Below are 26592 nucleotides of genomic sequence, written 5' to 3' on the forward strand. Positions count from 1 at the left end.
TAGCTCAGCTACGTGATTCCCTCAGTAAGCCTAATTGCAGTATTTAATTTATTTATCACGTGTTCGTTTGTGTTATTTATTTTCTTTTGCTGTTATGGTTATTTTCTAGTAGCACTAATTAGTCGTATTAATCAGCTTATGGAACATTAATCTACCGTGAAATTTAGCCCTGACTCATATTGGTAGTCAATTTTAAACTTAGTTGTTAAAGTTTTTCAGATGATTCTGGCCTACTCAACATTAAGGTTCATGCAAGGACTCAAAATTAATCTAAAAATACTAAACTGTCACAATATACATTCTGACTGACAACACTCGGCCTAAATCATTGTAAAAGAGATTCTTGAAATTTCAAAACAAATATTTTTCAAAATACCTTCAATATCTATAAAACTCCCGTGAGACTCAAACATATTAAATTATTTTAAAGCGGGTCACTCACGTATTATTAAGTCGAACAGCTCGACATGTTTCGATCCAATTAACATGTCGAGCTATTCGACTTAATAATACGTGAGTGACCCGCTTTAAAATAATTTAATTTAGACCTTCAATAAGAATTAGTTTTTGGAAATTCAATCCTTGAGGATGGTAACCGAACCGGTTGGTAAAGGGGTGAAAATAGAGTTTGAAATTTTAAAGAATTTGACTTTTTTTAAACGCTTTATCGTAACAAAGCGCGAATTGTTCTGATCGTAGACTTTATAAATAAATAAAAAATAAATATTATAGGACAATTATTGTACACAGATCGACCTAGTCCCACGGTAAGCTCAATAAGACTTGTGTTGTGGGTACTTAGACGATACCTATATATAATATATAGTTATATATAAATACGTATACGTATATACATAGAAAACATCCATAACTCAGGAACAAATATAATTATTAAATTGAGATTATATTTTTAGAATTGGACTAGAGTCAAGTATTGAATTACTGTTAAAACTTCATCATGACCTATATGCACAATTTACAATAATACTTAGTATTATTCTTTTTATGTTCTTCGCGTGTTACGTATATTATAGCAACCTTGCAGGTAACTATAATTTATAATAGTAAAATAATTAAGTCTTAAATATTTTAAGTAGGTAGCACCGTATGCTAAAAACGCTGCAAATTCAGCGTCCAAATCGCTGAGGCTGCACCGGCAGCCAAGATCCTGCGAAAGCGGCATCGCGTGCAAAACGCCGCAGCGAAGGCCTCTACCACTTCCCACTAATCTACAAACGTTGTAAACTATGAGGGGTTATTAACACTTGTATCGTTTTGGTACTAGGGTGTCACACGGCGCCGCCGCTCGGCGAGGAGCTCGCGCCCCGGGAGCGCCACACTCGCGTTCTGCGCTCCGATGAGATCGCACGCAATGGCCGACGCGTGGTAATCGCAGTTCTAACCTAACGTGTCTGTGCTGTGAATACAACTGCAGTGTGACGTAGAAATATCTAAGGAATTCTAAATGTAAGTCCTAGAATTAAGTAAACTTTATTTTGCTAAGTTTCCAAGCGACCGGCGCTAAGGGGATTCGGGTTCGGGCGGTAGAGATTTTCACCGGATTTTCCGATCGCGAATTTTAGGCAAGCATTTGCATTGTAATTAAGTAATTTACATGAAACGGAGTGTGCGAATTAAATTCGCGTTTCCAAATAATTGGATATGTTATACGAGGATCCATATTGTTGCGTCGTCTGCCCGGTCTGCCGGTTGCGTTGCGATCTGTGATTTTAATCTCACGTGTGTAATTTTTAGTGGATTTATAATTATTAGGTAACTGGAAATACGCGGAGTATAAATTTTTGCACAACTTATGGCTATTTATGAATATTATAAATATTATTTCGGCTCTACATTATCTATTTAACTTCCGGATTTAACGGGTTGTCTGAAGTAATCATTTTATTTTTACGTCGCACATTTTTTACTCTTAATAACGAATGACGTCTAATCTGTCACTTTTATTCAAAACTTTCGAAATTAATAGTTAGTTTGGTGATCCTTTAATGATTATAATATTAAATTTTTTTAAGTATTCCTCACAGCCACGGTATTTACATTTTTTTTAGATTAACCTTTATGTACACCCATGGACCCTCTGGAGAAGCATTATATAAATTCAAGTATATAATATCTCTTCTATCACCAAATCTCTCATCTTTTTCACCATCGTGTAATTGTCTCCATTGTTGTAAACTACCGCCACTCTATAACCAAACTGCACACGGTCTAATAAACTCGACACACCGACAGAACTCGACACAGCAATGACAAATGTTACGTGCCAAGAGTTACCGCCGCTTTCCGCACGAGTTTCCACGCGACGCACCCCATCCCCTTCGATTATTCATTTTCTTTCATTCCGTTCCGAGCACACCCTACGCTTGATGTTATTCACTTTTGGTTCAATAGACATCATTTAGGATTAGGTATTTGTGCGCAGTGATTTTTCTAGATTCTGTCTCAGAAAGATTCTTTGGGACTTTATTATTTATACATATATTTATTACAAAAAGGCAAGCATTCGACCGCAATCTCACCTGATGTTAAGTGCCGATGCAGTCTAGGATGAATCATGCTTACCTAAAAGATGTCTATTCACTCTTGATTTAAAAAGATCCAAGTTATAGTGGACTGGGAATATATTTGCAGGAAGTGAATTTCACTCCTTAGCCGTTCGCATGATAAAGCTGGATGCATAGCGCTTAGTACGAATCAGTGGCAGAGTAACGACGTAAGGGTGAAACGCAAGTCCGCGTCTAGTCCCACGGTGGCAGAATGGAGATGGGGGGATTAAATTTGAAAACAGTACACCAAAATTAGAACAATATTATAGGTCCACCGTTTAACTAAGGTGACTGGTAAGAAGTGATTACGGTTAGTTACGGTCTTTTTGTAAGCTTGACTGCGTAAAACTCATTTATACTATATAAACTATAGTTATAAATGTTATAGTCCCAAAAGTCAGCTACTAATTACTATCTACTAGAGAATTACCACGCAACGTCTTTACCAATCGCCTGAGACAAGTGGTACCTTTAGGAGTGCTATTGCGGGAATACATAAAAGGGTGTACTTTGTCTAAAAATATCGTTATCTTCATAATCTTTGCACAACTACTCAGCTCTGGGATTACTTAGCTCTAGGAAGGAGAAGCTTTGAGGATAAAAAAGAAAGGCTAATTTGGTAGAATACGTTCTTTCTAGACGTATTAGACGGGCGGTTAGAAGAATGGACGTAGTATCATGGTCCACATTATTAAGCACGCTGTTGTTTTGTGCGATAAATGCGTTTAAACGATCATTTGCGTTTACCTTATTAATCCAACTACGCCGGCCGTGACCTCCTACCCTAGTCGGTTAGTGACCCTGTCTACGAAGTAGCAGTTCTCGGGTTCCAATCCTGGTATTTGTGTGTACCCAAATATTTGTTTTTGAGTTATGGATGTTTTCCATGTATGTAAATAAGTGTCTAGCACCCATTAGACAATCCTTACTGATCATGGGACTAGGCCGATCTGTATATAATTGTCCTATAATATTTATTTATTATTTATCGCAAAGACCACCAAGCCAGAGTTGCTGTTAGTGTCGTACGTGATCCGCATGTTCGTTGTTCGCGCCGAGGCCGCTCGTAAAATACTGACCCTGCACCAGCAGAATAAGCTGACTGATAACCGGAAAACTTGGGTGGCTGGACCCTGGGCTAGTTTAGGATGCCATCGGAAGATGAGTGTATTTATTTTATTTATTTATTTTAAACTTTATTGCACAATATAACAAATAAAGTACAAATGGCGGACTACCAGTCAACCATCAGGCTAAACAGAAACAGTAATAGGTGCAGGCATTGAACAAAAAGCAGAATAGGTAACTTAAAACAAAAAATATGTATAGCGATAAATAATACACACTAACGAAAATAGACTTACATATACATACTATAAATACTATAATTAAATAAACTTACATATATATTACTTTATTTTATGTACCCAGTGCAAATAATACTATGCCTACGATGGACAACTAACCAGTGAGCTTGTCGAAAAAATGCTCTGTCTGATGTTGAGTGGGAGATCATTCCAAAGCCGGATCGCGTGAAGGGTGAAGGAGTTAGAGACAAAACCGGTGCGATGAGAAGGAACAGTAAGCTATAGTACTGCAGTAGCAGTGTAGCCGCAGTAGATATATGGGTCAAATGAAAATCATATAAAATAATTAATGCAATTAGTTGTAGAAAATAGCCCAGATGACTTTGAACGCGCTCGCATTCTGGCGGTTTCGGCCCCCGAGTCGGGCCACTGGTTACAGGCTCTCCGTTCCAAGGCAATAGGCACGGTTCTCGACCCAAGTAGCTTAAGGATAGCAATAGGCTTGAGGCTTAGGTCCAGAATTTGTGTTTCCCACACGTGTGCCTGCGGCAAAGGTGTGGACCAGCTGGGCCGTCATGGCCTCTCCTGCGCAAAAAGCGCCGGCCGCATGTATCGCCATGGCACTATCAACGATTTGGTCCGTCGCACGCTTGCCACCGTCTCTGTGCCTGTAGTTTTAGAACCAGTGGGCATGGCTAGAGACGACGGCAAGCGTCCCGACGGAGCCACGTTGGTGCCGTGGAAATTAGGAAGAGCCCTGGTGTGGGACGCGACGTGCATTGACACCCTTGCACAGTCCCACATCGGGGCGACCCGCATCCAGGCTGGCGCTGCGGCTGACCAGGCCCAGATTCTCAAGCGCCGCAAATACTCGACCTTAGTTAACGACTATGAGTTTGCGGCGCTCGCAATAGAGACTCTGGGTCCTTGGTCATCCGACATGAAGACATTTATGAGAGCTTTATCAGCACGGCTGGTCGATTCCACAGGGGACCGTAGGGCCGGTGCGTACCTCTCTCAGCGTATCGCCCTAGCGGTACAGAGAGGTAACGCCGCCGGCGTAATGGGGTCCATGCCGCAGGCCGACCTATTGGACGGGGCATTTCTTTTATGATTGGGTTTTATGTTTTAGGTTAGTTTAATATTTATACTCTATGTTTAGGTACTTATTTATTTAATTTTAAATTGTATTTCTCAAATAAATATTTCATTGTTATTAATGCATATAAAAAAATAATTTATCAATATATAAATACATTTTATGGTATTTTTATACATCTTCATTATTAGTTTTAATCGTGTGTCGATAGATGGCAGTGAATTACTGTGTTTACTGTGGCTACAAAATTTACTATGACAGTACCGCTCTATCCTATTAGATCCTATTATATCCTCTTTGCTATTAGGAATAAAATTAAGGGAGTACCGTAGGTATTAGTAGATCATCATATTATCGGCAGTCATAGCGATGACTAGGAGGAAGGGAAAGTTATCTGATAAGGAATTTGATAAAATGTTTTATGCTTAATTTCAAAATAATCAGCTGGTACCGGTGGTAAAAATAAATATATAAATAAGGTTTTTTTTGTTTGAAAAATAAATAAGAAAATAAAATTTCTTTACAATTCGTGTCAGCGGCGTGGCATTCTGTATTGTATCGAATCGCCAAAGGCTCAGAGGGCCTACCGCGAACCACGTTCGACGTGTTGCCTCTCTGTCGCACTTGTAAATTCGTACGTAAGTGACAGAGAGGCAACACATCGAACGTGGTTCGCGGTAGGCCCTCAGCAATTCACCAGCGTCTCCATGTTCGCCGGCGCGTTTTATGTTCATCACTGACTGACGCAACGACCTCATCGGATTTTTTGCATAACGTCTAAAAACAATGCAATAACCGGTCGCAGTCGCAGACGCAAAAACTCACGCCGGTTTTCCTTGGGTGACGATTGAGATGTCGGATAAAAATACGAGTATTTATATAATTGGATTCAATTAAATTGGGTGTTAAATGGAACGTGTTAAAGATGACTTAAGGATGACTCACGTTAGACCGGGCCGTGTCCGGGCCGGAGCTTCTGGCGCTTACTTTTCTATGACATGACAGGTGACAGATGCTTTCCATAGAAAACGAAGCGCCGGAAGCTCCGGCCCGGTCACGGCTCGGTCTAACGTGAGTCATCCTTTACGCGTACGTTATAATGACCCGGGTCCGAGCCAAGGCGCCCGACATTTCAATTTTCTATAGAAAGCATCAAATGATAACCGATCACTCGTCATAGAAAACGAAGTGTTGGAAGCCTTGGCCCGGACCCGGATCGTTCTAGCGTGAGACATCATTAAAGGATGATACTCGTATTATAGAATGAACATGAAGAGGTAACAGTAATAGTAGTGTTTAAGATGATTGACTCTTTAATTAAATAAAACAAGTAGAATAGAAATACTTCACAGACAATTATCCACTGGCACACTTGGATATCGACCCAATCCCTCTCAAACTAATCGAGTTACAGAATCTTCGCTCGGAGATGAGTCTTGCAACCACTCCCCTCACTCCCCTCATGTTATTAACGCCTTCGATGATATTATCTTGAATATGTATTACTCGCGATCTTGCCTGCTATTCTTCGAGAACTTTTTTCATAGTTTCTCCCATGGAAAAACTTGTTCCATCTTCATATTATTTTTCACATCACCAATTCGAAAAAGGGGTTGTTCTTCCCTGCTAGGAGGGATCAAAGTGGCACTTTTTGTCCCTGCTAGGAGGGATCAAAGTAACACTTTTCTGTTCTAGGACACTATTTAAAAAAAATGCACATTTGTTTTTTAGCTTAAATAATATTTTTAAACATCATAATTACCTCATAGGTGATGTGAAAAGCAGTATGTGTGACATGGTAGCAAAATTATTTCCATCTTGGGCGTAATATACTTGAATCCCTCACTACGCTCAGGATTCTACTTTAGAATCCTTCGCTTCGTTTAGGATTCAATGTATGCCCTCGCCGTAAATATGTAATTTTGCTCCCTTGTAACACAATCTACTATAGCTTTTAAGAACGGTATTGTTTTCACGATTTGCCCAATGGGAAAAGTCGTTCCATCTCCATAATTTTTTGTCAATCCAGGTTGTGGTCCAGAACTCACCCAGTACATTATAGGTAAATATATACCTAAAGAGATTTCTGGTAATAAATAACTGAACATACGATGACGTGTGTGCGGCTAATTAAGGTATTCATTAAGCGTTACGAATGTTGCGAATCGAATTATCTAATTAGTGAGTGTAAAGTTCAAGAAAGTCTACGATATAATAAAGAAACCTCAATTTATATACACTAAATAGTTAATAATTTTGTCGGCTTAATTTTTTTTATTAACAAATGTGTACAAGACCCATAAAATTAGTAAGAATCGTATACCCCTCATACAATAACATTTAAGGATGACTCACGTTAGACCGGGCCGTGACCGGGCCGGAGCTTCCGGCGCTTACTTTTCTATGACATGACAGGTGATCACGTGATGCTTTCCATAGAAAACGAAGCGCCGGAAGCTCCGGCACGGACACGGACCGGTCTAACGTGAGTCATCCTTAATACGTTGAAATAAGGTGTAAAGATGGTCATTTGATGACGACGATGGTAAGGTATTGTGACGCCCGCGCCGGCTTTGAATACTTTGGATAGCAGTGCACAAGTTATTAATAGGAAATTTAAGGCCAGTTTTTAATATAAACGTGGATTTCTAGTGCTCTCTTCTCAAGTCCTTATCAAATGTTGGAAAAATTAATTTTAAATACTTTTTATTCAATAAGTATAAAATTTTTAGTGAGTTTACTTTTTCGTGAAAATCGAAATGAAAAAGTTTACTCGTACTTAACTAGAACCATGAAAATAAAAGTATATGTATTTTTAACTATAAAACTCCCGTGAGACTCTAACATATTAAATTACTTTAAAACGGGTCACTCACGTTAATAAGTCGAATAGCTCGACATGTTTCGATCCAGTTTACGAGAATCGAAACATGTCGAGCTACTCGACTTAATAATACGTTAGTATATGTAATTATAATTCATAACATAACGCGGTATCCCAAAAAATATGTATTCCACACAATTGTTAATTCCCTACATTTTTTTTTGGATACCACCGTGAAAGTACAAGTAGAACAATGTTACAGTTCACTAATGTATGTCAAATATCAAATAGTTCAAGTTTACCCACTTTTATAAAGGTTGAGCCCTACTGGGAGCGAGTCCTTAGCTAGAATGGCTAACAAAAGTCGCAGTCATAGAAATACCTCGCTCTAACGGCCCGGCCACGACATATTATCATGCGGCGGCGGCAGCGGCGAGCGGCGGCCATAGGTGGGAACGAAAGGTCCGATCGTTGTGTCTCGCTCCAACCTATGGCCGCCGCCGCCGCGCGATGTCGTGGCCTGGCCGTACCCAAGCGTCGGCGTTTAGTCAAGTTTATGGCTGCGGTTCGACGCAACATTCGCGCAACTGCACAGCGACACCATTTTCCATAGCGCTGACTAGACGCAGACACTCAAAAGACGTTATTGTGTGGGGTCTCTCATGGAGGTATTGTCTGACTTACGTACTATTTGCCTCGGGATAGTAGGGTGGGTCCGTTCTATCCCTGACATACGGCGCGATTCGGGACATGAATTAGATATTCATTAGATATGAAGTAGTCAAGATATGTGACGGATAAAGGTACTTTATGGCGGTTGGTGCTTACACTATTATTAACGCCGCTCCAATTAATATTGGATGGCGCATACGTCGTATAGCGCTGCAATAGCTTGCGGCGCTATGCGACGTAACGACGAACGTCACATATATTTACTATTTCATATTTAGTGAATCTCTAATTCATTTCCCGAATCGCGCCGATAGTGTCACAAAATTATGAACAGGTATTTTTTAGAATGACTAAGACCACACCTCTGGCCTGTCTACCTGCCTTTAGTGTATTTCAGCCTTTAGCCAGTCAAGTCGACATTCACTGTCATTGTATGCAGATCAGTTAATGACAGCCGCAAAGGCCCCGTTCCGCTAAGTATATCCATCTATCATGCAATAGATAAACAAACATAAAATGTCAACATTCAGTATAGGTATCGATTTTAACAGAGTTGAAGTGAATGGTTACTACTAATTCATTAATAGTATTAGTTAACCATGGCAACTAAGTTTTTTGTTGAAAATTTTAGTTTTAATACAAACTTTTATCACTGGATTTTATCTTTTAACAGTCAAATAATATTCATCGAGACAATTATAAAAATCCAAACACAATCAAGTTGCGTTGTTTAATCAGAGTTCTTATGGCCACCTCCAGTCCCCATCATCAGATCAGCGGGTGTAGCAATGTAATCATTTATGTCAAATTTCCATGATAATATGACGTTAACGAAATAATAAACTCTCAAATTTGTTTTAGTCGTAATCAAAGATAGCTGTTACTTTTAAATATACTGTGTTTTAATAACAAAACCTCCGTGAGACACAGACATATTAAATATAATTACTAATAACGGGTCACTCACGTATTTTAAGTCGAAAAACGCTCGACATGTTTCACTCCGTACCTAGGAGTGTCATCAGGAGCTAGGACTTGAGCGTTTTTCGACTTAAAATACGTGAGTGACCCGTTATTAATATATTTAATATACTGTGTTTTGCTTGGTACCTTTCCTTGTCGTGAGTTCCTTCCCTAATAAAACCCGTCGGTGCAATGCACGAACTATTTCGGCGGAGTTTTGGGTCACTAGGACACGTTTTATACGAAATTTGTATTGTTAATCAGTCTCATTCGTATAATAGAAGTAAACACGTGTTACAAAAAGACAGTTTCCTTTTGGGTAGGCAAGGATTTTAATGACTTCTTGAAACTTAACCTAATATTCTCTTAGTTAAGTAAAAAAACTAATGTAAAAAACTGTAACTTACCTATAGTGGAAGAGCGGTATTCTCTTAATACAAGTATTTATAGTACTTAAAAAGAGATACTAGTCCAATTACCGAAACATTGTATGCTACCAAATAAATAATATTTTTTTTTATTTTTTTTTAAGTAAGATAATACCATAATACTCCGTAACAGATAAATACAGTCTAAGGAAAAAACGTGCCTCGAAAATCACGAAAATTTGATTCTCGAACAGATGGCGCCATTATTTTGGCCTACTCTCGTATAGAAGGCGTTGACGGTTTCGTTTATTATTTAACAATTTTAACGCATATCAGTGAAAGAACATGGGTCAAAATCATATAAAAATAATTAATGCAAATAAAAAAATCATTTATCCATATTTAAATACATTTTATCGTATTTTTAGAAATCTTCATTTCTAGTTTTAAAGTGTGTCGATAGATGGCAGTGAATTTACTGTGGTTACAAAATTTACTATGACAGTACCGCTCTATCCTATAACATAGAGTAACTTATACTAGAGCGGTACTGACATAGTAAATTTTGTAACCCCAGTAAATTCACTGCCATCTGTCGACACACTTTAAAACTAAAAATGAAGATTTATAAAAATACGATAAAATGTATTTAAATATGAATAAATGATCTTTTTTATTTGCATTAATTATTTTTATAATTTTGACCCATGTTCTGTTACTGATATGCATTAAAATTGTTAAATAACAAACGAAACCGTCAACGCCATCTATACGACAGTTGGCCAAAACTAGTAGCGCCCTCTGAACGAGAATCAAATTTTCTTGATTTTCGAGGCACGTTTATTCCTTACACTGTATCCATCTATTACGGAGTTATATCTATCTTTGCCTATAATATCCTCTTTGATAATACGTAATTGTTGCGTTAAGTAGGGATGACGGATGACTTAAGTACTTGGAATTAAAATTAATGATAAAGATAGAGAATTGTAGTAATGGAACAAGAAAGAGGTAATCAAGCGTATACCAAGTTCTGGAGTATGGCCAAGAAAAGACTGCGCCAAATACGTGAAGCAGTAATATTGAGTGTACATAGGTATATACCTAATAATAATGTTATTGAATGAATGAATGAAAATCTTTATTTTCAGGCAATTAAACTAGTATAAATATTATTATAAAATATACCCTAAAACTAAAAGAAAGCAGAGGCACTCCGGGAGTGCCGACAGAAGTGAACAGAAGTGAAAACATGAACAATTATATAAGTTTGTATTTTTTTAATCGTCAGGCAATATGACCATTTGCCTTAGACGTCCGTGATGTTTGAAAACAAAAAGTCGTATGTGACTGTAAACTTTCTATTATGTTAGACTATTTGCCATTCACCGTAGAATTTTATTTGAGTAGCGAATGTTCTTTGACATTTAGAATATCGATTATTCTGGATAAGGATAATATATATGAATTGACTTAAAAATATTCATATTAATTATCCTTATCCTTTGGCTTATTATTCTTATTATTATGGCAAGGAGGCTGAATGTGGATTACACTGTACATACTGGATAAAAACTCTTCTCGACCTAGTTAATTTTAACCTTTTCGACGCCGTGTCAAACACAAAAGCTGTCAGGCAGACGCCACGTCACCGAAATGTCAAAACTGAAATTGAACTTTATACATATGCACGTAGGTCTACGTTGCTCTGTGGTCTGATCTAACCTAACCTATCTATAAGATAACTTGAGGAAAATCCTGATAAGTTTACAGTTTCAGAGTTATGACTAATGATAATATGACAATCATTACATTATGACTTTCAATAATTATGTCAAACAAAGGGACCCCATCATGACCATATAAAATATGTTCAAACGGGCAACTTACGTATTTTAAATTGAAAAGACAGGTATATCGAGAGAGTACCTCAGATGAATTATCATGTCGAGCCATCTTTGACTTAAGTTACGTACTGAGTGACCCGTTTAAATTTATTTCATGTCTGTGTCTCACGGAAGAAACATTAAAATTATATACCTTTCTTTGCCTTTACCGTAGCCTTAAAAGAAAGTTATATAAAGTTTAACCCTGCCTTTTGCATGGTGCCAATATAATCAAGGAGCGTCCATTAATAACTATTAACGCTTTAACGAGCACTTGATAAGTGTTAATGTTAATAACCTCCGCGTGTTGTGTAACGTTCGTTGCGATTATTTCGGTAAATTGCACACCTCCTTTACTGCTCTGTATTGTAATCTGTGCGATGTGCATAGCAAAATGCAATGCCAGAACTCGGACAATTAGCTTCCTAATATAGCCTTAAGTCCTACCATAAAAAATCCCATTTTAAATTTAAACCTTATTATATAGTAAATTGGGATGAATTTAGGTTCCTTCAGAGAGCAATGAAACAAAAAAAACCAGCCAAGTGCGAGTCGGACTCGCGTACGAAGGGTTCCGTACCATTACGAAAAAAAAACAGCAAAAAAATCACGTTTGTTGTATGGGAGCCCCATTTAAATATTTATATTATTCTGTTTTTTGTTGTTATAGCGGCAACAGAAATACATCATCTGTGAAAATTTCAACTGTCTAGCTATCACGGTTCATGTGAGATACAGCCTGGCGACAGACAGACAGACGACAGACGGACGGACAGACGGACAGTGGAGTCTTAGTAATAGGGTCCCGTTTTTACCCTTTGGGTACGGAACCCTAAAAAATGCTGCTTTATTTGATTTGTGAAAGGTTCTAATTAGATTAAAACGGAGTGTGCATTGTAATGCACATTGGACCTTACGAGGATACTCTTGTCTGTAAAAAAGTCAAACATTTATCAATTTCCAAATTCTCTAGTAATTTTCATCGAAAGTGAAGGTTCAGCTTTATATGTACATATACATAGTTTTTGTATGATTTTGCGTAAATGCGTTAATTAAATAATGCTAGGAACTCTTTTAGACAACTTTTATTTAGTAAGTACTTACAAATAATTGACGTTAGTTAGATTCAGGAAGTCATCCGTATTAAAACCAAAAAAAGGTGCATCCATCCTTTTTAAAATTTAAATCCGTGAAATTAGCAATTCGGCGCTTGCGCAATATTCCGGCGCGTGCTAGCATTCTAGTGTTATGCACACTAATATAAACCGATATTAGTTCTACTTTTATTTACAACCTTATAGTGACGATTTATGATTGAGTTTTGAATGAATTTTTTGGTAGTACGCAATTTAATAATTCAGCGAGGGTTAGTGTATGATGTACTTATATTATGAACGTGGCTATAATGTATAAAACCAAAGATAGATATAACTCCGTAATAGATGGATACAGTCTAAGGAAAAAACGTGCTTCGAAAATCACGAAAATTTGATTCTCGATCAGATGGCGCCACTAGTTTTGGCCTACTCTCGTATAGAGGGCGTTGACTGTTTCGTTTGTTATTTATAATTTTAACGCATACCAGTGAAAGAACATGGGTCAAAATCATATAAAAATAATTAATGCAAATAAAAAAATCATTTATCTATATTTAAATACATTTTATCGTATTTTTATAAATATTTATTTTTAGTTTTAAAGTGTGTCGACAGATGGCAGTGAATTTACTGGGGTTACAAAATTTACTATGACAGTACCGCTCTAGTATAAGTTACTCTATGGTAAAACGTATACATTTTATAACTAATGCATCACCATCCGAATATTCTTAGAAAGATCTTTTATTTTGTTTTATTATGATATGACTCATGCATGAGTTAGATTTTCAGCTTATTTTAAGCCAGCCATCCAGCTTATTTTAGCTATTAAATATGTTAAAGCATATTGTTCTTGTGTGTTGTGTTTTTATTGTTTTAGTGTAAGTTTTGACATTGTAAATTTACTTATATTTTGGATTTGTAAGTATTTATCTACTTACTCTTATTGTAATTATGTTGACAATCCTTATTGGAGCTATAATTTTATTTTCATTAGTATTGTTATTATTTTCATTTTTATTTTTATTTTGACGATCATGATAGAAATTCTTATATTTTTGACATTAATGCAAACTTATTATGTAAATTGTCTTTCATGAAATAAATCATCTAATCTAATCTAATCTAATCTATTAAGCAATTCATATACCTATGGTAAACAATTAAAATAATTGTCAAGAAAATTTCTGCGTTGGTTATTTTATATACATAATTATTACTCGAAATCACCATTACGAGTACTTTAGAAGAAAAGGTGTTTAAAATTTTCCATACATTTTTAAACTTTTCTTTTACTTTCGTACGGTCAAGGGTTCAGTCTAGTACCATTTCATACCTTGTCACAGTGACAATACGAGTAGCATGAGGTGCCTAGCGACTTTCATATTCATTGTCACTGTGACATGGTACGAAATGGGTCGGAAAATAAAGTCCTTGACTACTTACAATAATAAGTTGCATTCGCAACAGTGGCAGATGCTTTTGGTGCGTAGTTTCATCCGCTAATATTACTGCTGAGTGTACTTACTTAATGTTTAAATACGTATTGATCACCATGATTCAGAATTTATTAAAATTCTGTCACAGTCACACAGTAGCACCTTTGATCCGCATACTAAAACTGACGAGTTTATATAAATACAGTCATTGGTAATTCCAGGGACCTTGACAGGACTTTTTACAAAAAAAAATTGAATGCTTGAGTCGAGATGAATACTAATAAAGTGATTCAACCTTTTAGTATCGTCCTAATTTACGCCAGAAAATTGCATCGTGTGACAAAAGGTCTCTTCAGTCCGGATCGTAACACCCAGTATACTTAAATTATCATATAACGTGTCCCGTTTAATTTGCTCGTGAACGTATTTGACTGCCGCCTGGAAATTACCTGCCTTTACATAATCGTTTTATGCTCCTGCTTTATATAACCAAAGAGGATATAATAAGATAGAGCGGTGCTGTCATAGTAAATTTTGTAACCACTGTAAATTAACTGCCATCTATCGACATACTTTAAAACTAAAAATGAAGATTTATAAAAATACGTTAAAATGTATTTAAATATGGATAAATGATTTTTTTATTTGCATTAACCCAATTTCAATGATTTTGACCGATGTTCTTTCACTGATATGCGTTAAAATTATAAATAACAACGTCCTCTATACGAGAGTAGGCCAAAGCTAGTGGCGCCATCTGATAGAGAATCAAATTTTCGTGATTTTCGAGGCACGTTTTTTCCTTAGACTGTATCCATCTATTACGGAGTTATATTATATCTATCTTTGATATAACCTAATATCAGTTGCATGCGTCATACAAGACTGGCTATGCTATATGTTGATGCTATAATTAAATTAGTAAATTATGTTTCAGTAGGCTTTAATCTTGAGTGTAGACATGCTAGCATGTCAAATATATCGGTAATAAAGTCAATTTGCATGTAGGTAATACGAGCGCTTAAAATAAATAAGTTTAATCGGGTATCACGCGGATATTCAACAATCATTTGCAATATTAGTCTTAGCAAAGAGAATAGATAGTATAGAGTATAGTATAGTATAGTATAGAGGGTTAATGTCAAAGTAAATTTTGTAGTCACAGTATATTTACTGCCATCTATCGACACACGATTAAAACTAAAAATGAAAATGTTTAAAAATATCAATATTTTTTTGTTTAGTACGCCATATGACTTTAACCCATGTTATTTCACTGATATGTGTTAAAATTGTTAAATATCAAACGGTGTCGCCAACGCCATCTACCCGAGTATAGGCCAAAGGTGTGGCGCCATCTATTCGAGTATTACTTCTTGACATTCCGAGGCACGTTTCTTCCTTAGACTTTACTTATCTTATACCATAGAGTAACTTATACTAGAGCGGTACTGTCATAGTAAATTTTGTAACCCCAGTAAATTCACTGCCATCTGTCGACACACTTTAAAACTAAAAATTAAGATTTATAAAAATACGATAGAATGTATTTAAATATAGATAAATAATTTTTTTTATTTGCATTAATTATTTTTATGATTTTGACCCATGTTATTTCACTGATATGCGTTAAAATTGTTAAATAACAAACGAAACCGTCAACGCCATCTATTCGACAGTAGGCCAAAACTAGTAGCGCCCTCTCAACGAGAATCAAATTTTCTTGATTTTCGAGGCACGTTTTTTCCTTAGACTGTATCTATCTATTACGGAGTTATATCTATCTTTGCTTATACGGAGTACATATATCATTGGTCTTACCAACTAAGATGCACAATTTCCAAAAATCTCTACAACAAGTATGCAGTCCTTTATCTCCGGTAACTGCGGGCCACTAGCAAATATGACAGTTCGTTCACTCCAAATACCGCTGCGAAACGGTACCGATATGTGACATTTGGTTCTCAATAATATGTAAACACTATTCGCCTTAACACAACGGAATAAAGTACATAATTGTGGAAATGGTTTTGAATTTGATTAATCCAAATAGTTTGTGCATCATCGAGTGCTTATGAGCCATGGCACTGGGTCGTTCTAACGTCCGGCCTTTGTTTTTACCCGACTGCACGGGTTAAACTGGGTTATGTTTTTAACTTGGATCTGCCTGTGATATTCTTTATTTCGTAAAATCTTCGTAACTGCTGATTGATCATTGATATGATTGAAGAGTCTAAAGACATTTTCACCACACCAATTGGTAAAGGCCCTCTTGATTGTTCAAAAACTAGTAATGAGAAAGTTGTATTTTATCCACATGTGGGGCAAAGTAATCAGATACAAATTTCGAGTTGTTTCCTTATGTTAGCTAGTAGAACTGATTTTTGAATGATAATTTTTGTTATAACGTACATTTGGATTTGATTTGGTTTGATTTTTTTGGTATTTCATAGTTACTAGTTAGTATTCTCCTCGCGTTGACGTGGTAAAATATTTTGTGTTTTACTCGGTGGCAAAGTTTGTTTAACCCTCGTGCCTCGAAACCCTCGCAACGCTCAAGATTCCACAATACATTTTTGGAATCTTTCACTTGCTCGGGTATCCATATTAGCAGGAGAGGTTAAACAACAACTTTGCCGCCTTGAAAATAAAATAACTGTTATATAAGAATGATTATTGCAGGCTAGCTTTTGTTTCCATGAAATACAAAGATGGCACTAATAAAATCTTAAATCATGATGGTATCAAAAACGCGAGAAATCTTATCTTTGTGTCTATGAATGGATATGAAAAAAAAGTTACTCTGTGCAATAGACAAAGTAACTTCTACAAAAACTTTTTTGTGAAGCATGCAAATATGCCTACAGCATAGAGTAACTTATACTAGAGCGGTACTGTCATAGTAAATTTTGTAACCCCAGTAAACTCACTGCCATCTGTCGACACACTTTAAAACTAAAAATGAAGATTTATAAAAATACGATAGAATGTATTTAAATATAGATAAATGATTTTTTTTATTTGCATTAATTATTTTTATGATTTTGACCCGTGTTCTTTCACTGATATGCGTAAAAATTGTTAAATAACAAACGAAACCGTCAACGCCATCTATACGACTGTAGGCCAAAACTAGTAGCGCCCTCTGAACGAGAATCAAATTTTCTTGATTTTCGAGGCACGTTTTTTCCTTAGACTGTATCCATCTATTACGTTGTGGAAAGATCTCCATGGTAACGTTGTCCATGATAACGTTACGTTTTTTAATTAACTCCTTCTTTGTATTATACAAAATAATGATAATTCAGCGGTAATCATTCAATTCATAAATAAAAGTATGCAATTTTTAATCAATGTTTTCTTATGACGTTATCACGCATTTCCCGCAATATCGTCCGTAAACCGACTTTACAGACAACCATATTTTTTGTGAAGCATGCAAATATGCGTGCAGTATTTTGTTATGCCGTGGTTACCTAAATTCTGGAATGTTTAGAGAAAGTACGTTACGTCACCGATCAAAAGCCTAGATAGTATAGATACCCGGCTCTGTTGCTGAAGTCTTGCAACACTACAGTCTTAATCATTGTTGTTCAGTTCAGTTGTCATCATCATCATTAATTTAAGAGCCTAGCTCTTGTCGGTGGAGCAATTTCCATGTATCTCTTTCCTGAGCCTTTCGTTTGACGGCCTGATACATGGACCAACTAAAGGAAAAGGAAAAGTTCAGTTGTAGCCATTATAAATGTTTTTTTTTTATATTCTCATGCCTTTTTACTGTCAATACATTACAATACGTCCAACAAAAAATAACAGTCATCTTATTAGGAAACAAATCAAATTATTTTATGCTAATATTATAATTTGTGTTAAGTATTCCAAGTAGAAATACTTAGTACTCTACAAAGGGGCCCACTGACTATCAGTCCGCCGGACGATATCGGCCTGTCAGTTGTTCGGAACTGTCAAATTTTTGTTCTAACAGGCCGATATCGTCCGGCGGACTGATAGTCAGTGGGCCCCTTAAGTTGAAAACTGAAGTAGATGTCATATGTGAAAGAAAAGGCTCCAGTGCCCAGCGGTGGCAGCATGGTTCCATTTTTATCGCCTGTCACTATGCCTGTGACTTTCGCGCTTACATACTTGTTAGAACGTGACAGGCATGGTGACAGGTGATAAAAATGCGACCGTGCTACGGCTGCAGGGCTTGAATGGCACAGTGATATAGGCATTTGTCGCGAATGCAGAGGACTCTGGTTCGATTCCAGCCCCGGGCATTGGAGGCTTTGGTCACCTTTTATTTCGTGTATGACATGCATCTGCTTCAGTTAAAAACAGTCTAATCTGCTGATAAATCATACAATATACATTTTGCTTTAAAAAAAGTTATCAGATCTCAGCAAAAGCCAAGTCCTTAAGCCCTGGCTAGATCGATTTTTCGCCCTCAAAACTCCCGTAAAGAAAATTTCATCGAAATCGTTAGAGCCGTTTATACAGGAATTGCTCGTTTAAAGGTAGGTTTAACATTACATTTCATATTTTTTATAGATGCAAGTGCAGCTTTGCCTCAAAAGGTGCACTTGTTAGCAAAATAATAATTATAAAGTATCTAGATTATCATCTTCTGAGTACAAAATAAGTGTTCCGTTTGTCAAAACAAAGTTTTGCACGGAACACTAAAAAGACTAAATTGTATTCATGTCATTTGTGGTTTAGTGTCGAATTCGTTACACAGTCTTCATTTTATCGTATCCACGGTAAATATGCCATCCCTTGCATATAGTACGTAAGTGATAGCATACGTCCCGGGAATATTCCCATTAAAAGGCTCTGTGAAAAATACCACAAGGATATGTAAAAAAAAAAAAATGAATGGTGATAAATAATTGTCTTGTAGTATCATTTACTTTCAACTTCACTCACATGCATTTTCATTTTAACCAGTAAAATTCTAAAGTCAAATCACGTAAATTGTAGTTTATGATAAAAGTCTAACTTCAGACTAAAATGATTTATAGGTAGATAATATATACATATTATACTGAAATATATGGAAATTTTCCCACGTAGCATATTTTAATGAGCTTAGGTCGTCTACAAAATTTCCTGGGAATATCGGATATCTCACGCTAGAACGGTCCTGAGGGGCTACCGCGAAAATCGAAATTCGCAAATTGCGGTGATCTTTCTCTTTTACTCCGATGAAGGCGTAATTAGAGTGTTAGAGAAAAATGCCCGCGATTTGCGAACTTTGATTTCCGCGGTTATAGCCCTGGTCCAGTCTAAGGCGCCCGACACTTAGTTTTTTATAGAAAGCATCACGTGGTCACCGATCACCCGTCCTCGAAGCATCGGACGCCTCGGCCCGGACCCGGACATTTCTAGCGTGAGTCACATCCAGTGTTGGCCGAAACGTTAACCCTTAAACCAGTACAAATTGAACCGTAAACTGTAACCGTCTGTAACGGTTCGCGGTTCAATTTGTATTGGTTAATGGTTAATTGCAATTAACGTTCGGCCAACACTGTCCTTATGTACATGATGCACATCCCTTTCTTTATCGGGTATGAAAATAGGGATGTTGTCAATTTTGTGAAACTGTTTTCATGTTATAGATAGACACGTAATTATTGCAGAAAAAAAATCAAAATTTGTATTCATTAATTTTTAATAAAAAATAGACTTTAATTAGTTGTGTTTAAATTTCGCGCAAAAACGCTCCAAGCTGTCACGTGATCTTGATGACGTAACGATGTGATAAACAAACTGCTGCCAGTGCCTCTGGCACTGACGTGGTCCTAACCGCCAGGTTTGACAACTTGTGCATATTTCTCACACCGTGACGTCACGCGCTCCAACTTGCGTTGAATCACGTGATGCTGGGAATTATTTTAAATATTTTTAAATTATTTTTAAATAATTTATTACGCATATTTACACTTACAAAATATGATTTTCAGCATTCTAATATTCCCTGCTATGGTAAAAACATAACATTTTATATATTCGCGATTCATGTCAACATCCCTATTGTAGCTCAATGTGCTGCTGCTGCGACTCTTTTATGTACATAGGAAGGATGAATAAGTTATGAGGACTGAAGATATTTTGTTCCATACTTTATTATACTATCCCGCGTCTCAAGATTTTATGACTGTATTCAATTTTCAAATTTATTTCATTCTATACCGTACACATGAATAATTGTGCAAAACACTTCAGTAAATTACATACTTACATTACCTACTTATATCGCGACTTAAGGTAACATTTGAATGACAACTGCAGCTGCGTTGCTTTTATAGCGTTAAGGTATCGTTCGGAATAAGACTGCGCCGGCATTACTGCTGCAGTATTGTAGCGTGATATTACTGCCGAAATTGTCTCAAATCCGGGCAGCAACATCGATTTAGCCTAATGGTTGATTGGTAGAGAATGCCTTTTGAACTTTATTTCCTGTGCAATATAGACTAAATAAATAAAGACTCACTACCAAGCAAACATATGATTGTATGTTATTTAAATACGTACACCTATAAATAATACACGTTCAATAGGTTAGGAGAGTGAAAATATGAGTCAGGTGACAAGTAAAAAGTATGTAAAGCGCCTGCGTGAATCAGAGTAACGGCAAAACACGCGTACACTCAGCTGCATTATTTGACACGAATCACTGTACATTCAATCAAATATTTAGCTTAATAATATTAGTGTTTACATATATTTGCAGAAAATGAATATATGTACTATGATAATAAATGTTATTCATACCATTTTCATTGACTATTTAACTGATTTTATCTTAAAAATTTTTTTTGATAATTATTATTCGATATCGGACCTAATAATTTCGGAATTCGGGTATTGTGGGCCAATAGCGGATATCAATACCGATATTGAGAATCGTTCTATTTCTATATTAGATACCCAATTCACGACTATTATAAGCCTAACATCACAAAGGCTGGCAAGAGAAGTTTAGTATAAATATCCTCTGGTAATAATAAACGCAACATTCAATGGGTGAGTCAGTATTTTAGCCGTAGGTAAATTGCAAGACAAGGCAAGCCGTGCAAACACGTCATAGATGTGTGAGATTTGCCTTCGAGTGTTGTCAGCGGTTTTCTAAAGTGAATACCGTACAATAGTAAGAAGAGGAATTGAAAAAAATGTTCTTTATTAACCGAGCGAGAGCAACAATCTCCGTTTCAGTTTGAGCAAAAATCCTTTGCGTGTTTGTCTGTCCGGATGTGGACAGGACGCGTTTCTGAATTGATTCGTGTGTTTTGTGAGCAGGTTCGATCGATACATGGTTGTTTCAGCACAGCCAGTATTTGCAAAATTAATGAAAGGATGTATTTAAAAATGTTTAGGCAAAACGTAACATATTTGATTGTCGATCAGGTTGATTTATAATAAAATTTTGACAAAGCACATTAAATGGTTCGAAAATATTTTCATAATAAGTAATTACTTATAGGTATTGTCACGTTACTCCCTCCTCCACGTATATTATAGTCGCGCTAATAGCACGTGCAAGGCAGGAGCACGCACACGGATAGGCGCGCTGATAGCACGCGAAAAGGTGAGGCGTGCTGGCAGCACGCGCACAGTAAGGCGCGCTGGTAGCACGCGCACGGTAAGGCTCGCTGGGTAAGGCGCGCTGATAGCGCGCGCACGGTAAGGCGCGCTGGGTAAGGCGCGCTGATAAGCACGCTCTTCAAAGAGGCGAGGCGCAGTGACAACACGCGCCTGTTGAGGCGAGGCGCGCCGATAGCGGGCGAGGCGCGGTGACAGCACGCGCCTGTTGAGGCGAGGCGCGCCGATAGCGCGCGCCTAGGAGACAAGGCGCTCCGCTAGAGCAACTGCAAAGCACCACCGGACTTGGGTGCGTGCAGAGAGCGCCAGACTTCGCCAGGAACAGGTAACCTTTTAAGGAGCGCGATCGAGGGTTTCTTGATGGTGCGGGGCCTGGCTTGGCCCCGCACGGACCCTTACAACTGATGTTCCTTTGTTGGGAACTAGAAGCAAACTCAATTCAGATGTCCGCTGGGCCGCTTATATAGCTAGCGATAACATTTTCTAGAATTATTGTTTACCTTATTATTAATTTTGAAAATATTTGAAAATATTTGTTCACCAGTAACAATTTTTAGATAAAATTTAGAACAAACTACTTGAAAACTATACGACCTAAACTTCATGCTAAAGAATTTTGAGTAAATTATTAGTTTGACGGATAATGTCAAAACAAAGAAACAAATATGTCAATGGAAAATTTATAGTGAATTTTAGGTCGATTAGCTTCGAAATTATTATAAAAACATGAAATGATTAGAAAAACAGCAAGGTAAGTAACCGGACGGGTCAGGGCCGTATTAGGGTAGAAGGAGTTTAGGGAGAATTTAGAAATGATAGCCAGAAAGTAAACATTTTATATCAAAAGTTTCAGGGAGTAATTTGGAAGACGAGAATCAGACAGGAAGAGAAGGCAAAAGCGTTAAGGAATTATAGCCGATTGGAGAATCCGGAGGATCAGCCCGTGGGAGTAAAGACTGGGAGTAAGGACCCAGGTATGAGATGCTACATTACCCCAAAAACCACGGAAAAAAAAACTTTGTCGTAATCTTAAACGGAAAAGTTTTTTTTTGTGAAGAGTTAAGTTTAGGGGAAAGTAAAGGAAGTAAGGTAAGTAGGTAAGTAAGTAAGTAAGTAGGTAAGTAATTAAGTGGGTAGGTAAGTCAGTAAGTCAGAAGAAAGAAAGAGCAAGCTCGTTAATGGGGATGAATAAATGGAACGAGAGGATGAGTGATATAATGGAGAAGAAGATGAATAGATCGAGGAACTTCCCTGCACTCATACATCTCCTGTCATAATCACGCATTCATAAGTCTCTGGCAAAGGAAGGGGATGTGGTTCACGCTCTATGACGCACACTCCTAAGAAGTCCTCGCTATGACCTGAGGCTTCTTTATAGAAGGGAGTAGTCAGCCGCTCCACTGGAAAAGATAATAAGATAATAATGAACGACCTAAGGCTTATTTTAAGGGAGTAGTCAGCCGCTCCGCGAAGATAAGTTTATGTACAAGTTCTAGTCGGTTTAGAGCCGACGAGAGAATAGAGAGTAGGGGTAGAACCTACTTCTAGGTTGTGGTAGGGGTAGACCTACCACAGTAGAGTAAAAAAAAGTAGTGTTTGACCATAAGGCTTATTTTTTTCTTCAGAGTTGGACTACCGCTCTGCAGGGTGAAGAAAAGAAAAAGAAGGGCACCTGGCTTATTAAGCCACCCGAGAATGAAGAAATATTTACAGATGAATACAATCACACAAAATGAAAGAAATGGAAAATGACAGTTAATGAAGAATGAAAACGAGCTTGAAGAAGGACAAAGGGGAGGAGGAGGACGGGCTGAGCTGCAAAGTAAAAGAAGTACAATTATTATAAAGTTAAAGACCTATAAAAATACATCATTAGAAATAAAAGTGATAAAAAAAGTAGCTATCTAGTCTGATTGCTATAATAAGATAATCTAAAAAACGTGCCATATTGACTAAGGAAATAGAAAATTAAACAGAAAGAGGCCGAAAAGTTATTTAAGATTTAAAGACACGGATTCTGTCTATAATTTAGAATTTAGTGGGTTAAGAAAGCCGGTAAATTTAAAAGTTGGGCGCCAAAACTGTCACGTTACTCCCTCCTCCACGTATATTGGAGGAGTGAGTAACGGAGCTGGGAGTGAGGAGGTAGAAAGGAAAGGATAGATATAACAGGGGTAGGTTCTTTATTTATCGGCTATAGTCTAAATATGACACGCTAACAGATGGTTTAAATTATAAAAAGAATAAAAATACGTTTATAGTTGCGCTAGTAGCACGCGCAAGGCAGGAGCACGCACACGGATAGGCGCGCTGATAGCACGCGCAAGGTGAGGCGCGCTGGTAGCACGCGCACAGTAAGGCGCGCAGATAGCACGCGCAAAGGTAAGGCGCGCAGATAGCACGCGCAAAGGTAAGGCGCGCAGATAGCACGCGCAAGGTGAGGCGCGCTGGTAGCACGCACACAGTAAGGCGCGCAGATAGCACGCGCAAGGGTAAGGCACGCAGATAGCACGCGCAAAGGTAAGGCGCGCAGATAGCACGCGCAAAGGTGAGGCGTGCTGGCAGCACGCGCACAGTAAGGCGCGCTGGTAGCACGCGCACGGTAAGGCTCGCTGGGTAAGGCGCGCTGATAGCGCGCGCACGGTAAGGCGCGCTGGGTAAGGCGCGCTGATAAGCACGCTCTTCGAAGAGGCGAGGCGCGGTGACAACACGCGCCTGTTGAGGCGAGTCGCGCCGATAGCGGGCGAGGCGCGGTGACAGCACGCGCCTGTTGAGGCGAGGCGCGCCGATAGCGCGCGCCTAGGAGACGAGGCGCTCCGCTAGAGCAACCGCAAAGCACCACCGGACTTGGGCGCGTGCAGAGAGCGCCAGACTTCGCCAGGAACACAGGTAACTTTTTAAGGAGCGCGAGCGAGGGTTTCTTGATGGTGCGGGGCCTGGCTTGGCCCCGCACGGACCCTTACAACTGACGTTCCTTTATTGGGAACTAGAAGCAAACTCAATTCAGATGTCCGCTGGGCCGCTTATATAGCTAGCGATAACATTTTCTAGAATTATTGTTTACCTTATTATTAATTTTGAAAATATTTGAAAATATTTGTTCACCAGTAACAATTTTTAGATAAAATTTAGAACAAACTACTTGAAAACTATACGACCTAAACTTCATGCTAAAGAATTTTGAGTAAATTATTAGTTTGACGGATAATGTCAAAACAAAGAAACAAATATGTCAATGGAAAATTTATAGTGAATTTTAGGTCGATTAGCTTCGAAATTATTATAAAAACATGAAATGATTAGAAAAACAGCAAGGTAAGTAACCGGACGGGTCAGGGCCGTATTAGGGTAGAAGGAGTTTAGGGAGAATTTAGAAATGATAGCCAGAAAGTAAACATTTTATATCAAAAGTTTCAGGGAGTAATTTGGAAGACGAGAATCAGACAGGAAGAGAAGGCAAAAGCGTTAAGGAATTATAGCCGATTGGAGAATCCGGAGGATCAGCCCGTGGGAGTAAAGACTGGGAGTAAGGACCCAGGTATGAGATGCTACAGTATATACATATATATAACTAGGCTTAAACTAAGATAACTTAAGAGCATTAGACAATGCCCCCCCCTAAACATATGCCACTCAAGATAGAAAATAACGTCCGTATTTAGGCCGAACGGATGTTGAGGCACTTTCTTCAACTTTTTTTAAACGGGACTGTACTTACTCGTAAAAAATAATGAAGAGTAAGGCTGTGCCCGGCGTGACCTTGCACGGCTTTGTAGGACAACCATTAGGATTGCTTTTTATTATCTAGTGTTCGTTCTATGGAATATGACTATTCGGAACATATGACCCGGTTATTCGGCCAGTTAGGTATCGGGTACAGATGTACAAGTTGAGGATAGTTTCTAAAAAGTTGAAAGCCTCGGATATTTCAGGACACTTTCACTTTGGGATTTCTCAAAATGAAAGTGTCCTGAAATATCCGAGGCTCATTTTGCATTTGCAAAATTTCAATTCCTTTACAAAAATATGAGATAAAAAAAGATAAAGATAAAAAGGTAAAAAATGTTTTTATTGCACAGAACGAATACAAATGTACATATCACAAGTTACTGAAAAGAGTTGGTGCATAACAGACTGGACATTCGGAGGTTCCAGGAGTCCCCGCACTAGGCTAGGCCTGTATCGCGGGAGACCAGATGTACATTTTTAAAAATGAGATTCAGGTTTATATACCTGAATTAAGATAAATGCAATTTTTGGTATTACAACTATAAAGGTAACTAGATGTTTCCGATTTTTTTCCAAGTGGAAATAAAGCAATTTTGGAAACTTTCCGACGGCACATCAGTAGTCATGGGTATACATCGGAAGTAGGTACAGTAAGTTGTAGAGATAACTGCCCCCCCCCCGGGCCCAGGTTGAGGCTTCCGACACTTCGTTTACTATGATGGGTGAGGCGGGGTGTATCGTTGGGGGGGTGATCAGTGATCGATGCTTTATAGAAAACTCATGTGTCGGTCGTCTCAGGGCGGACTCGAAACTTCAGATTCATCCTTTATGATTAAAGTGAAATGGAACACAGGGTTTGTATAGTTGTTTCACATGATGCAGGCAAACAATCATATTCCAAAAAACTTGCAGGTCGAAATTTCGTAATTTTGGAAACTCTCCGGAGGCACATCAGTAGGTGACAAGTTGTGTTTATATTTATATTATGCTTCATCATAATTTGTGATGTTTTCAATCAAAATTGTCGCTTACCATAAGGACG

At 37.8% G+C, this 26592-nt stretch overlaps 1 protein-coding gene across 1 annotated transcript in view; it reads left to right on the forward strand.

Moving 5' to 3' along the window:
• The first annotated feature begins 1312 nt into the window (after positions 1 to 1312).
• The window catches only part of LOC134742265 (mucin-2-like), a 91345-nt gene continuing 66065 nt past the window's right edge, over positions 1313 to 26592 (forward strand). The window contains exon 1 of the mRNA XM_063675299.1: positions 1313 to 1467. The gene's annotated coding sequence lies outside the window, so the exon portion shown is untranslated. The remainder of the gene's footprint in view (positions 1468 to 26592) is intronic.

The sequence above is a fragment of the Cydia strobilella genome, chromosome 6, assembly GCF_947568885.1.
Source record: "Cydia strobilella chromosome 6, ilCydStro3.1, whole genome shotgun sequence".
Taxonomy (NCBI): Eukaryota; Metazoa; Arthropoda; class Insecta; order Lepidoptera; family Tortricidae; genus Cydia; species Cydia strobilella.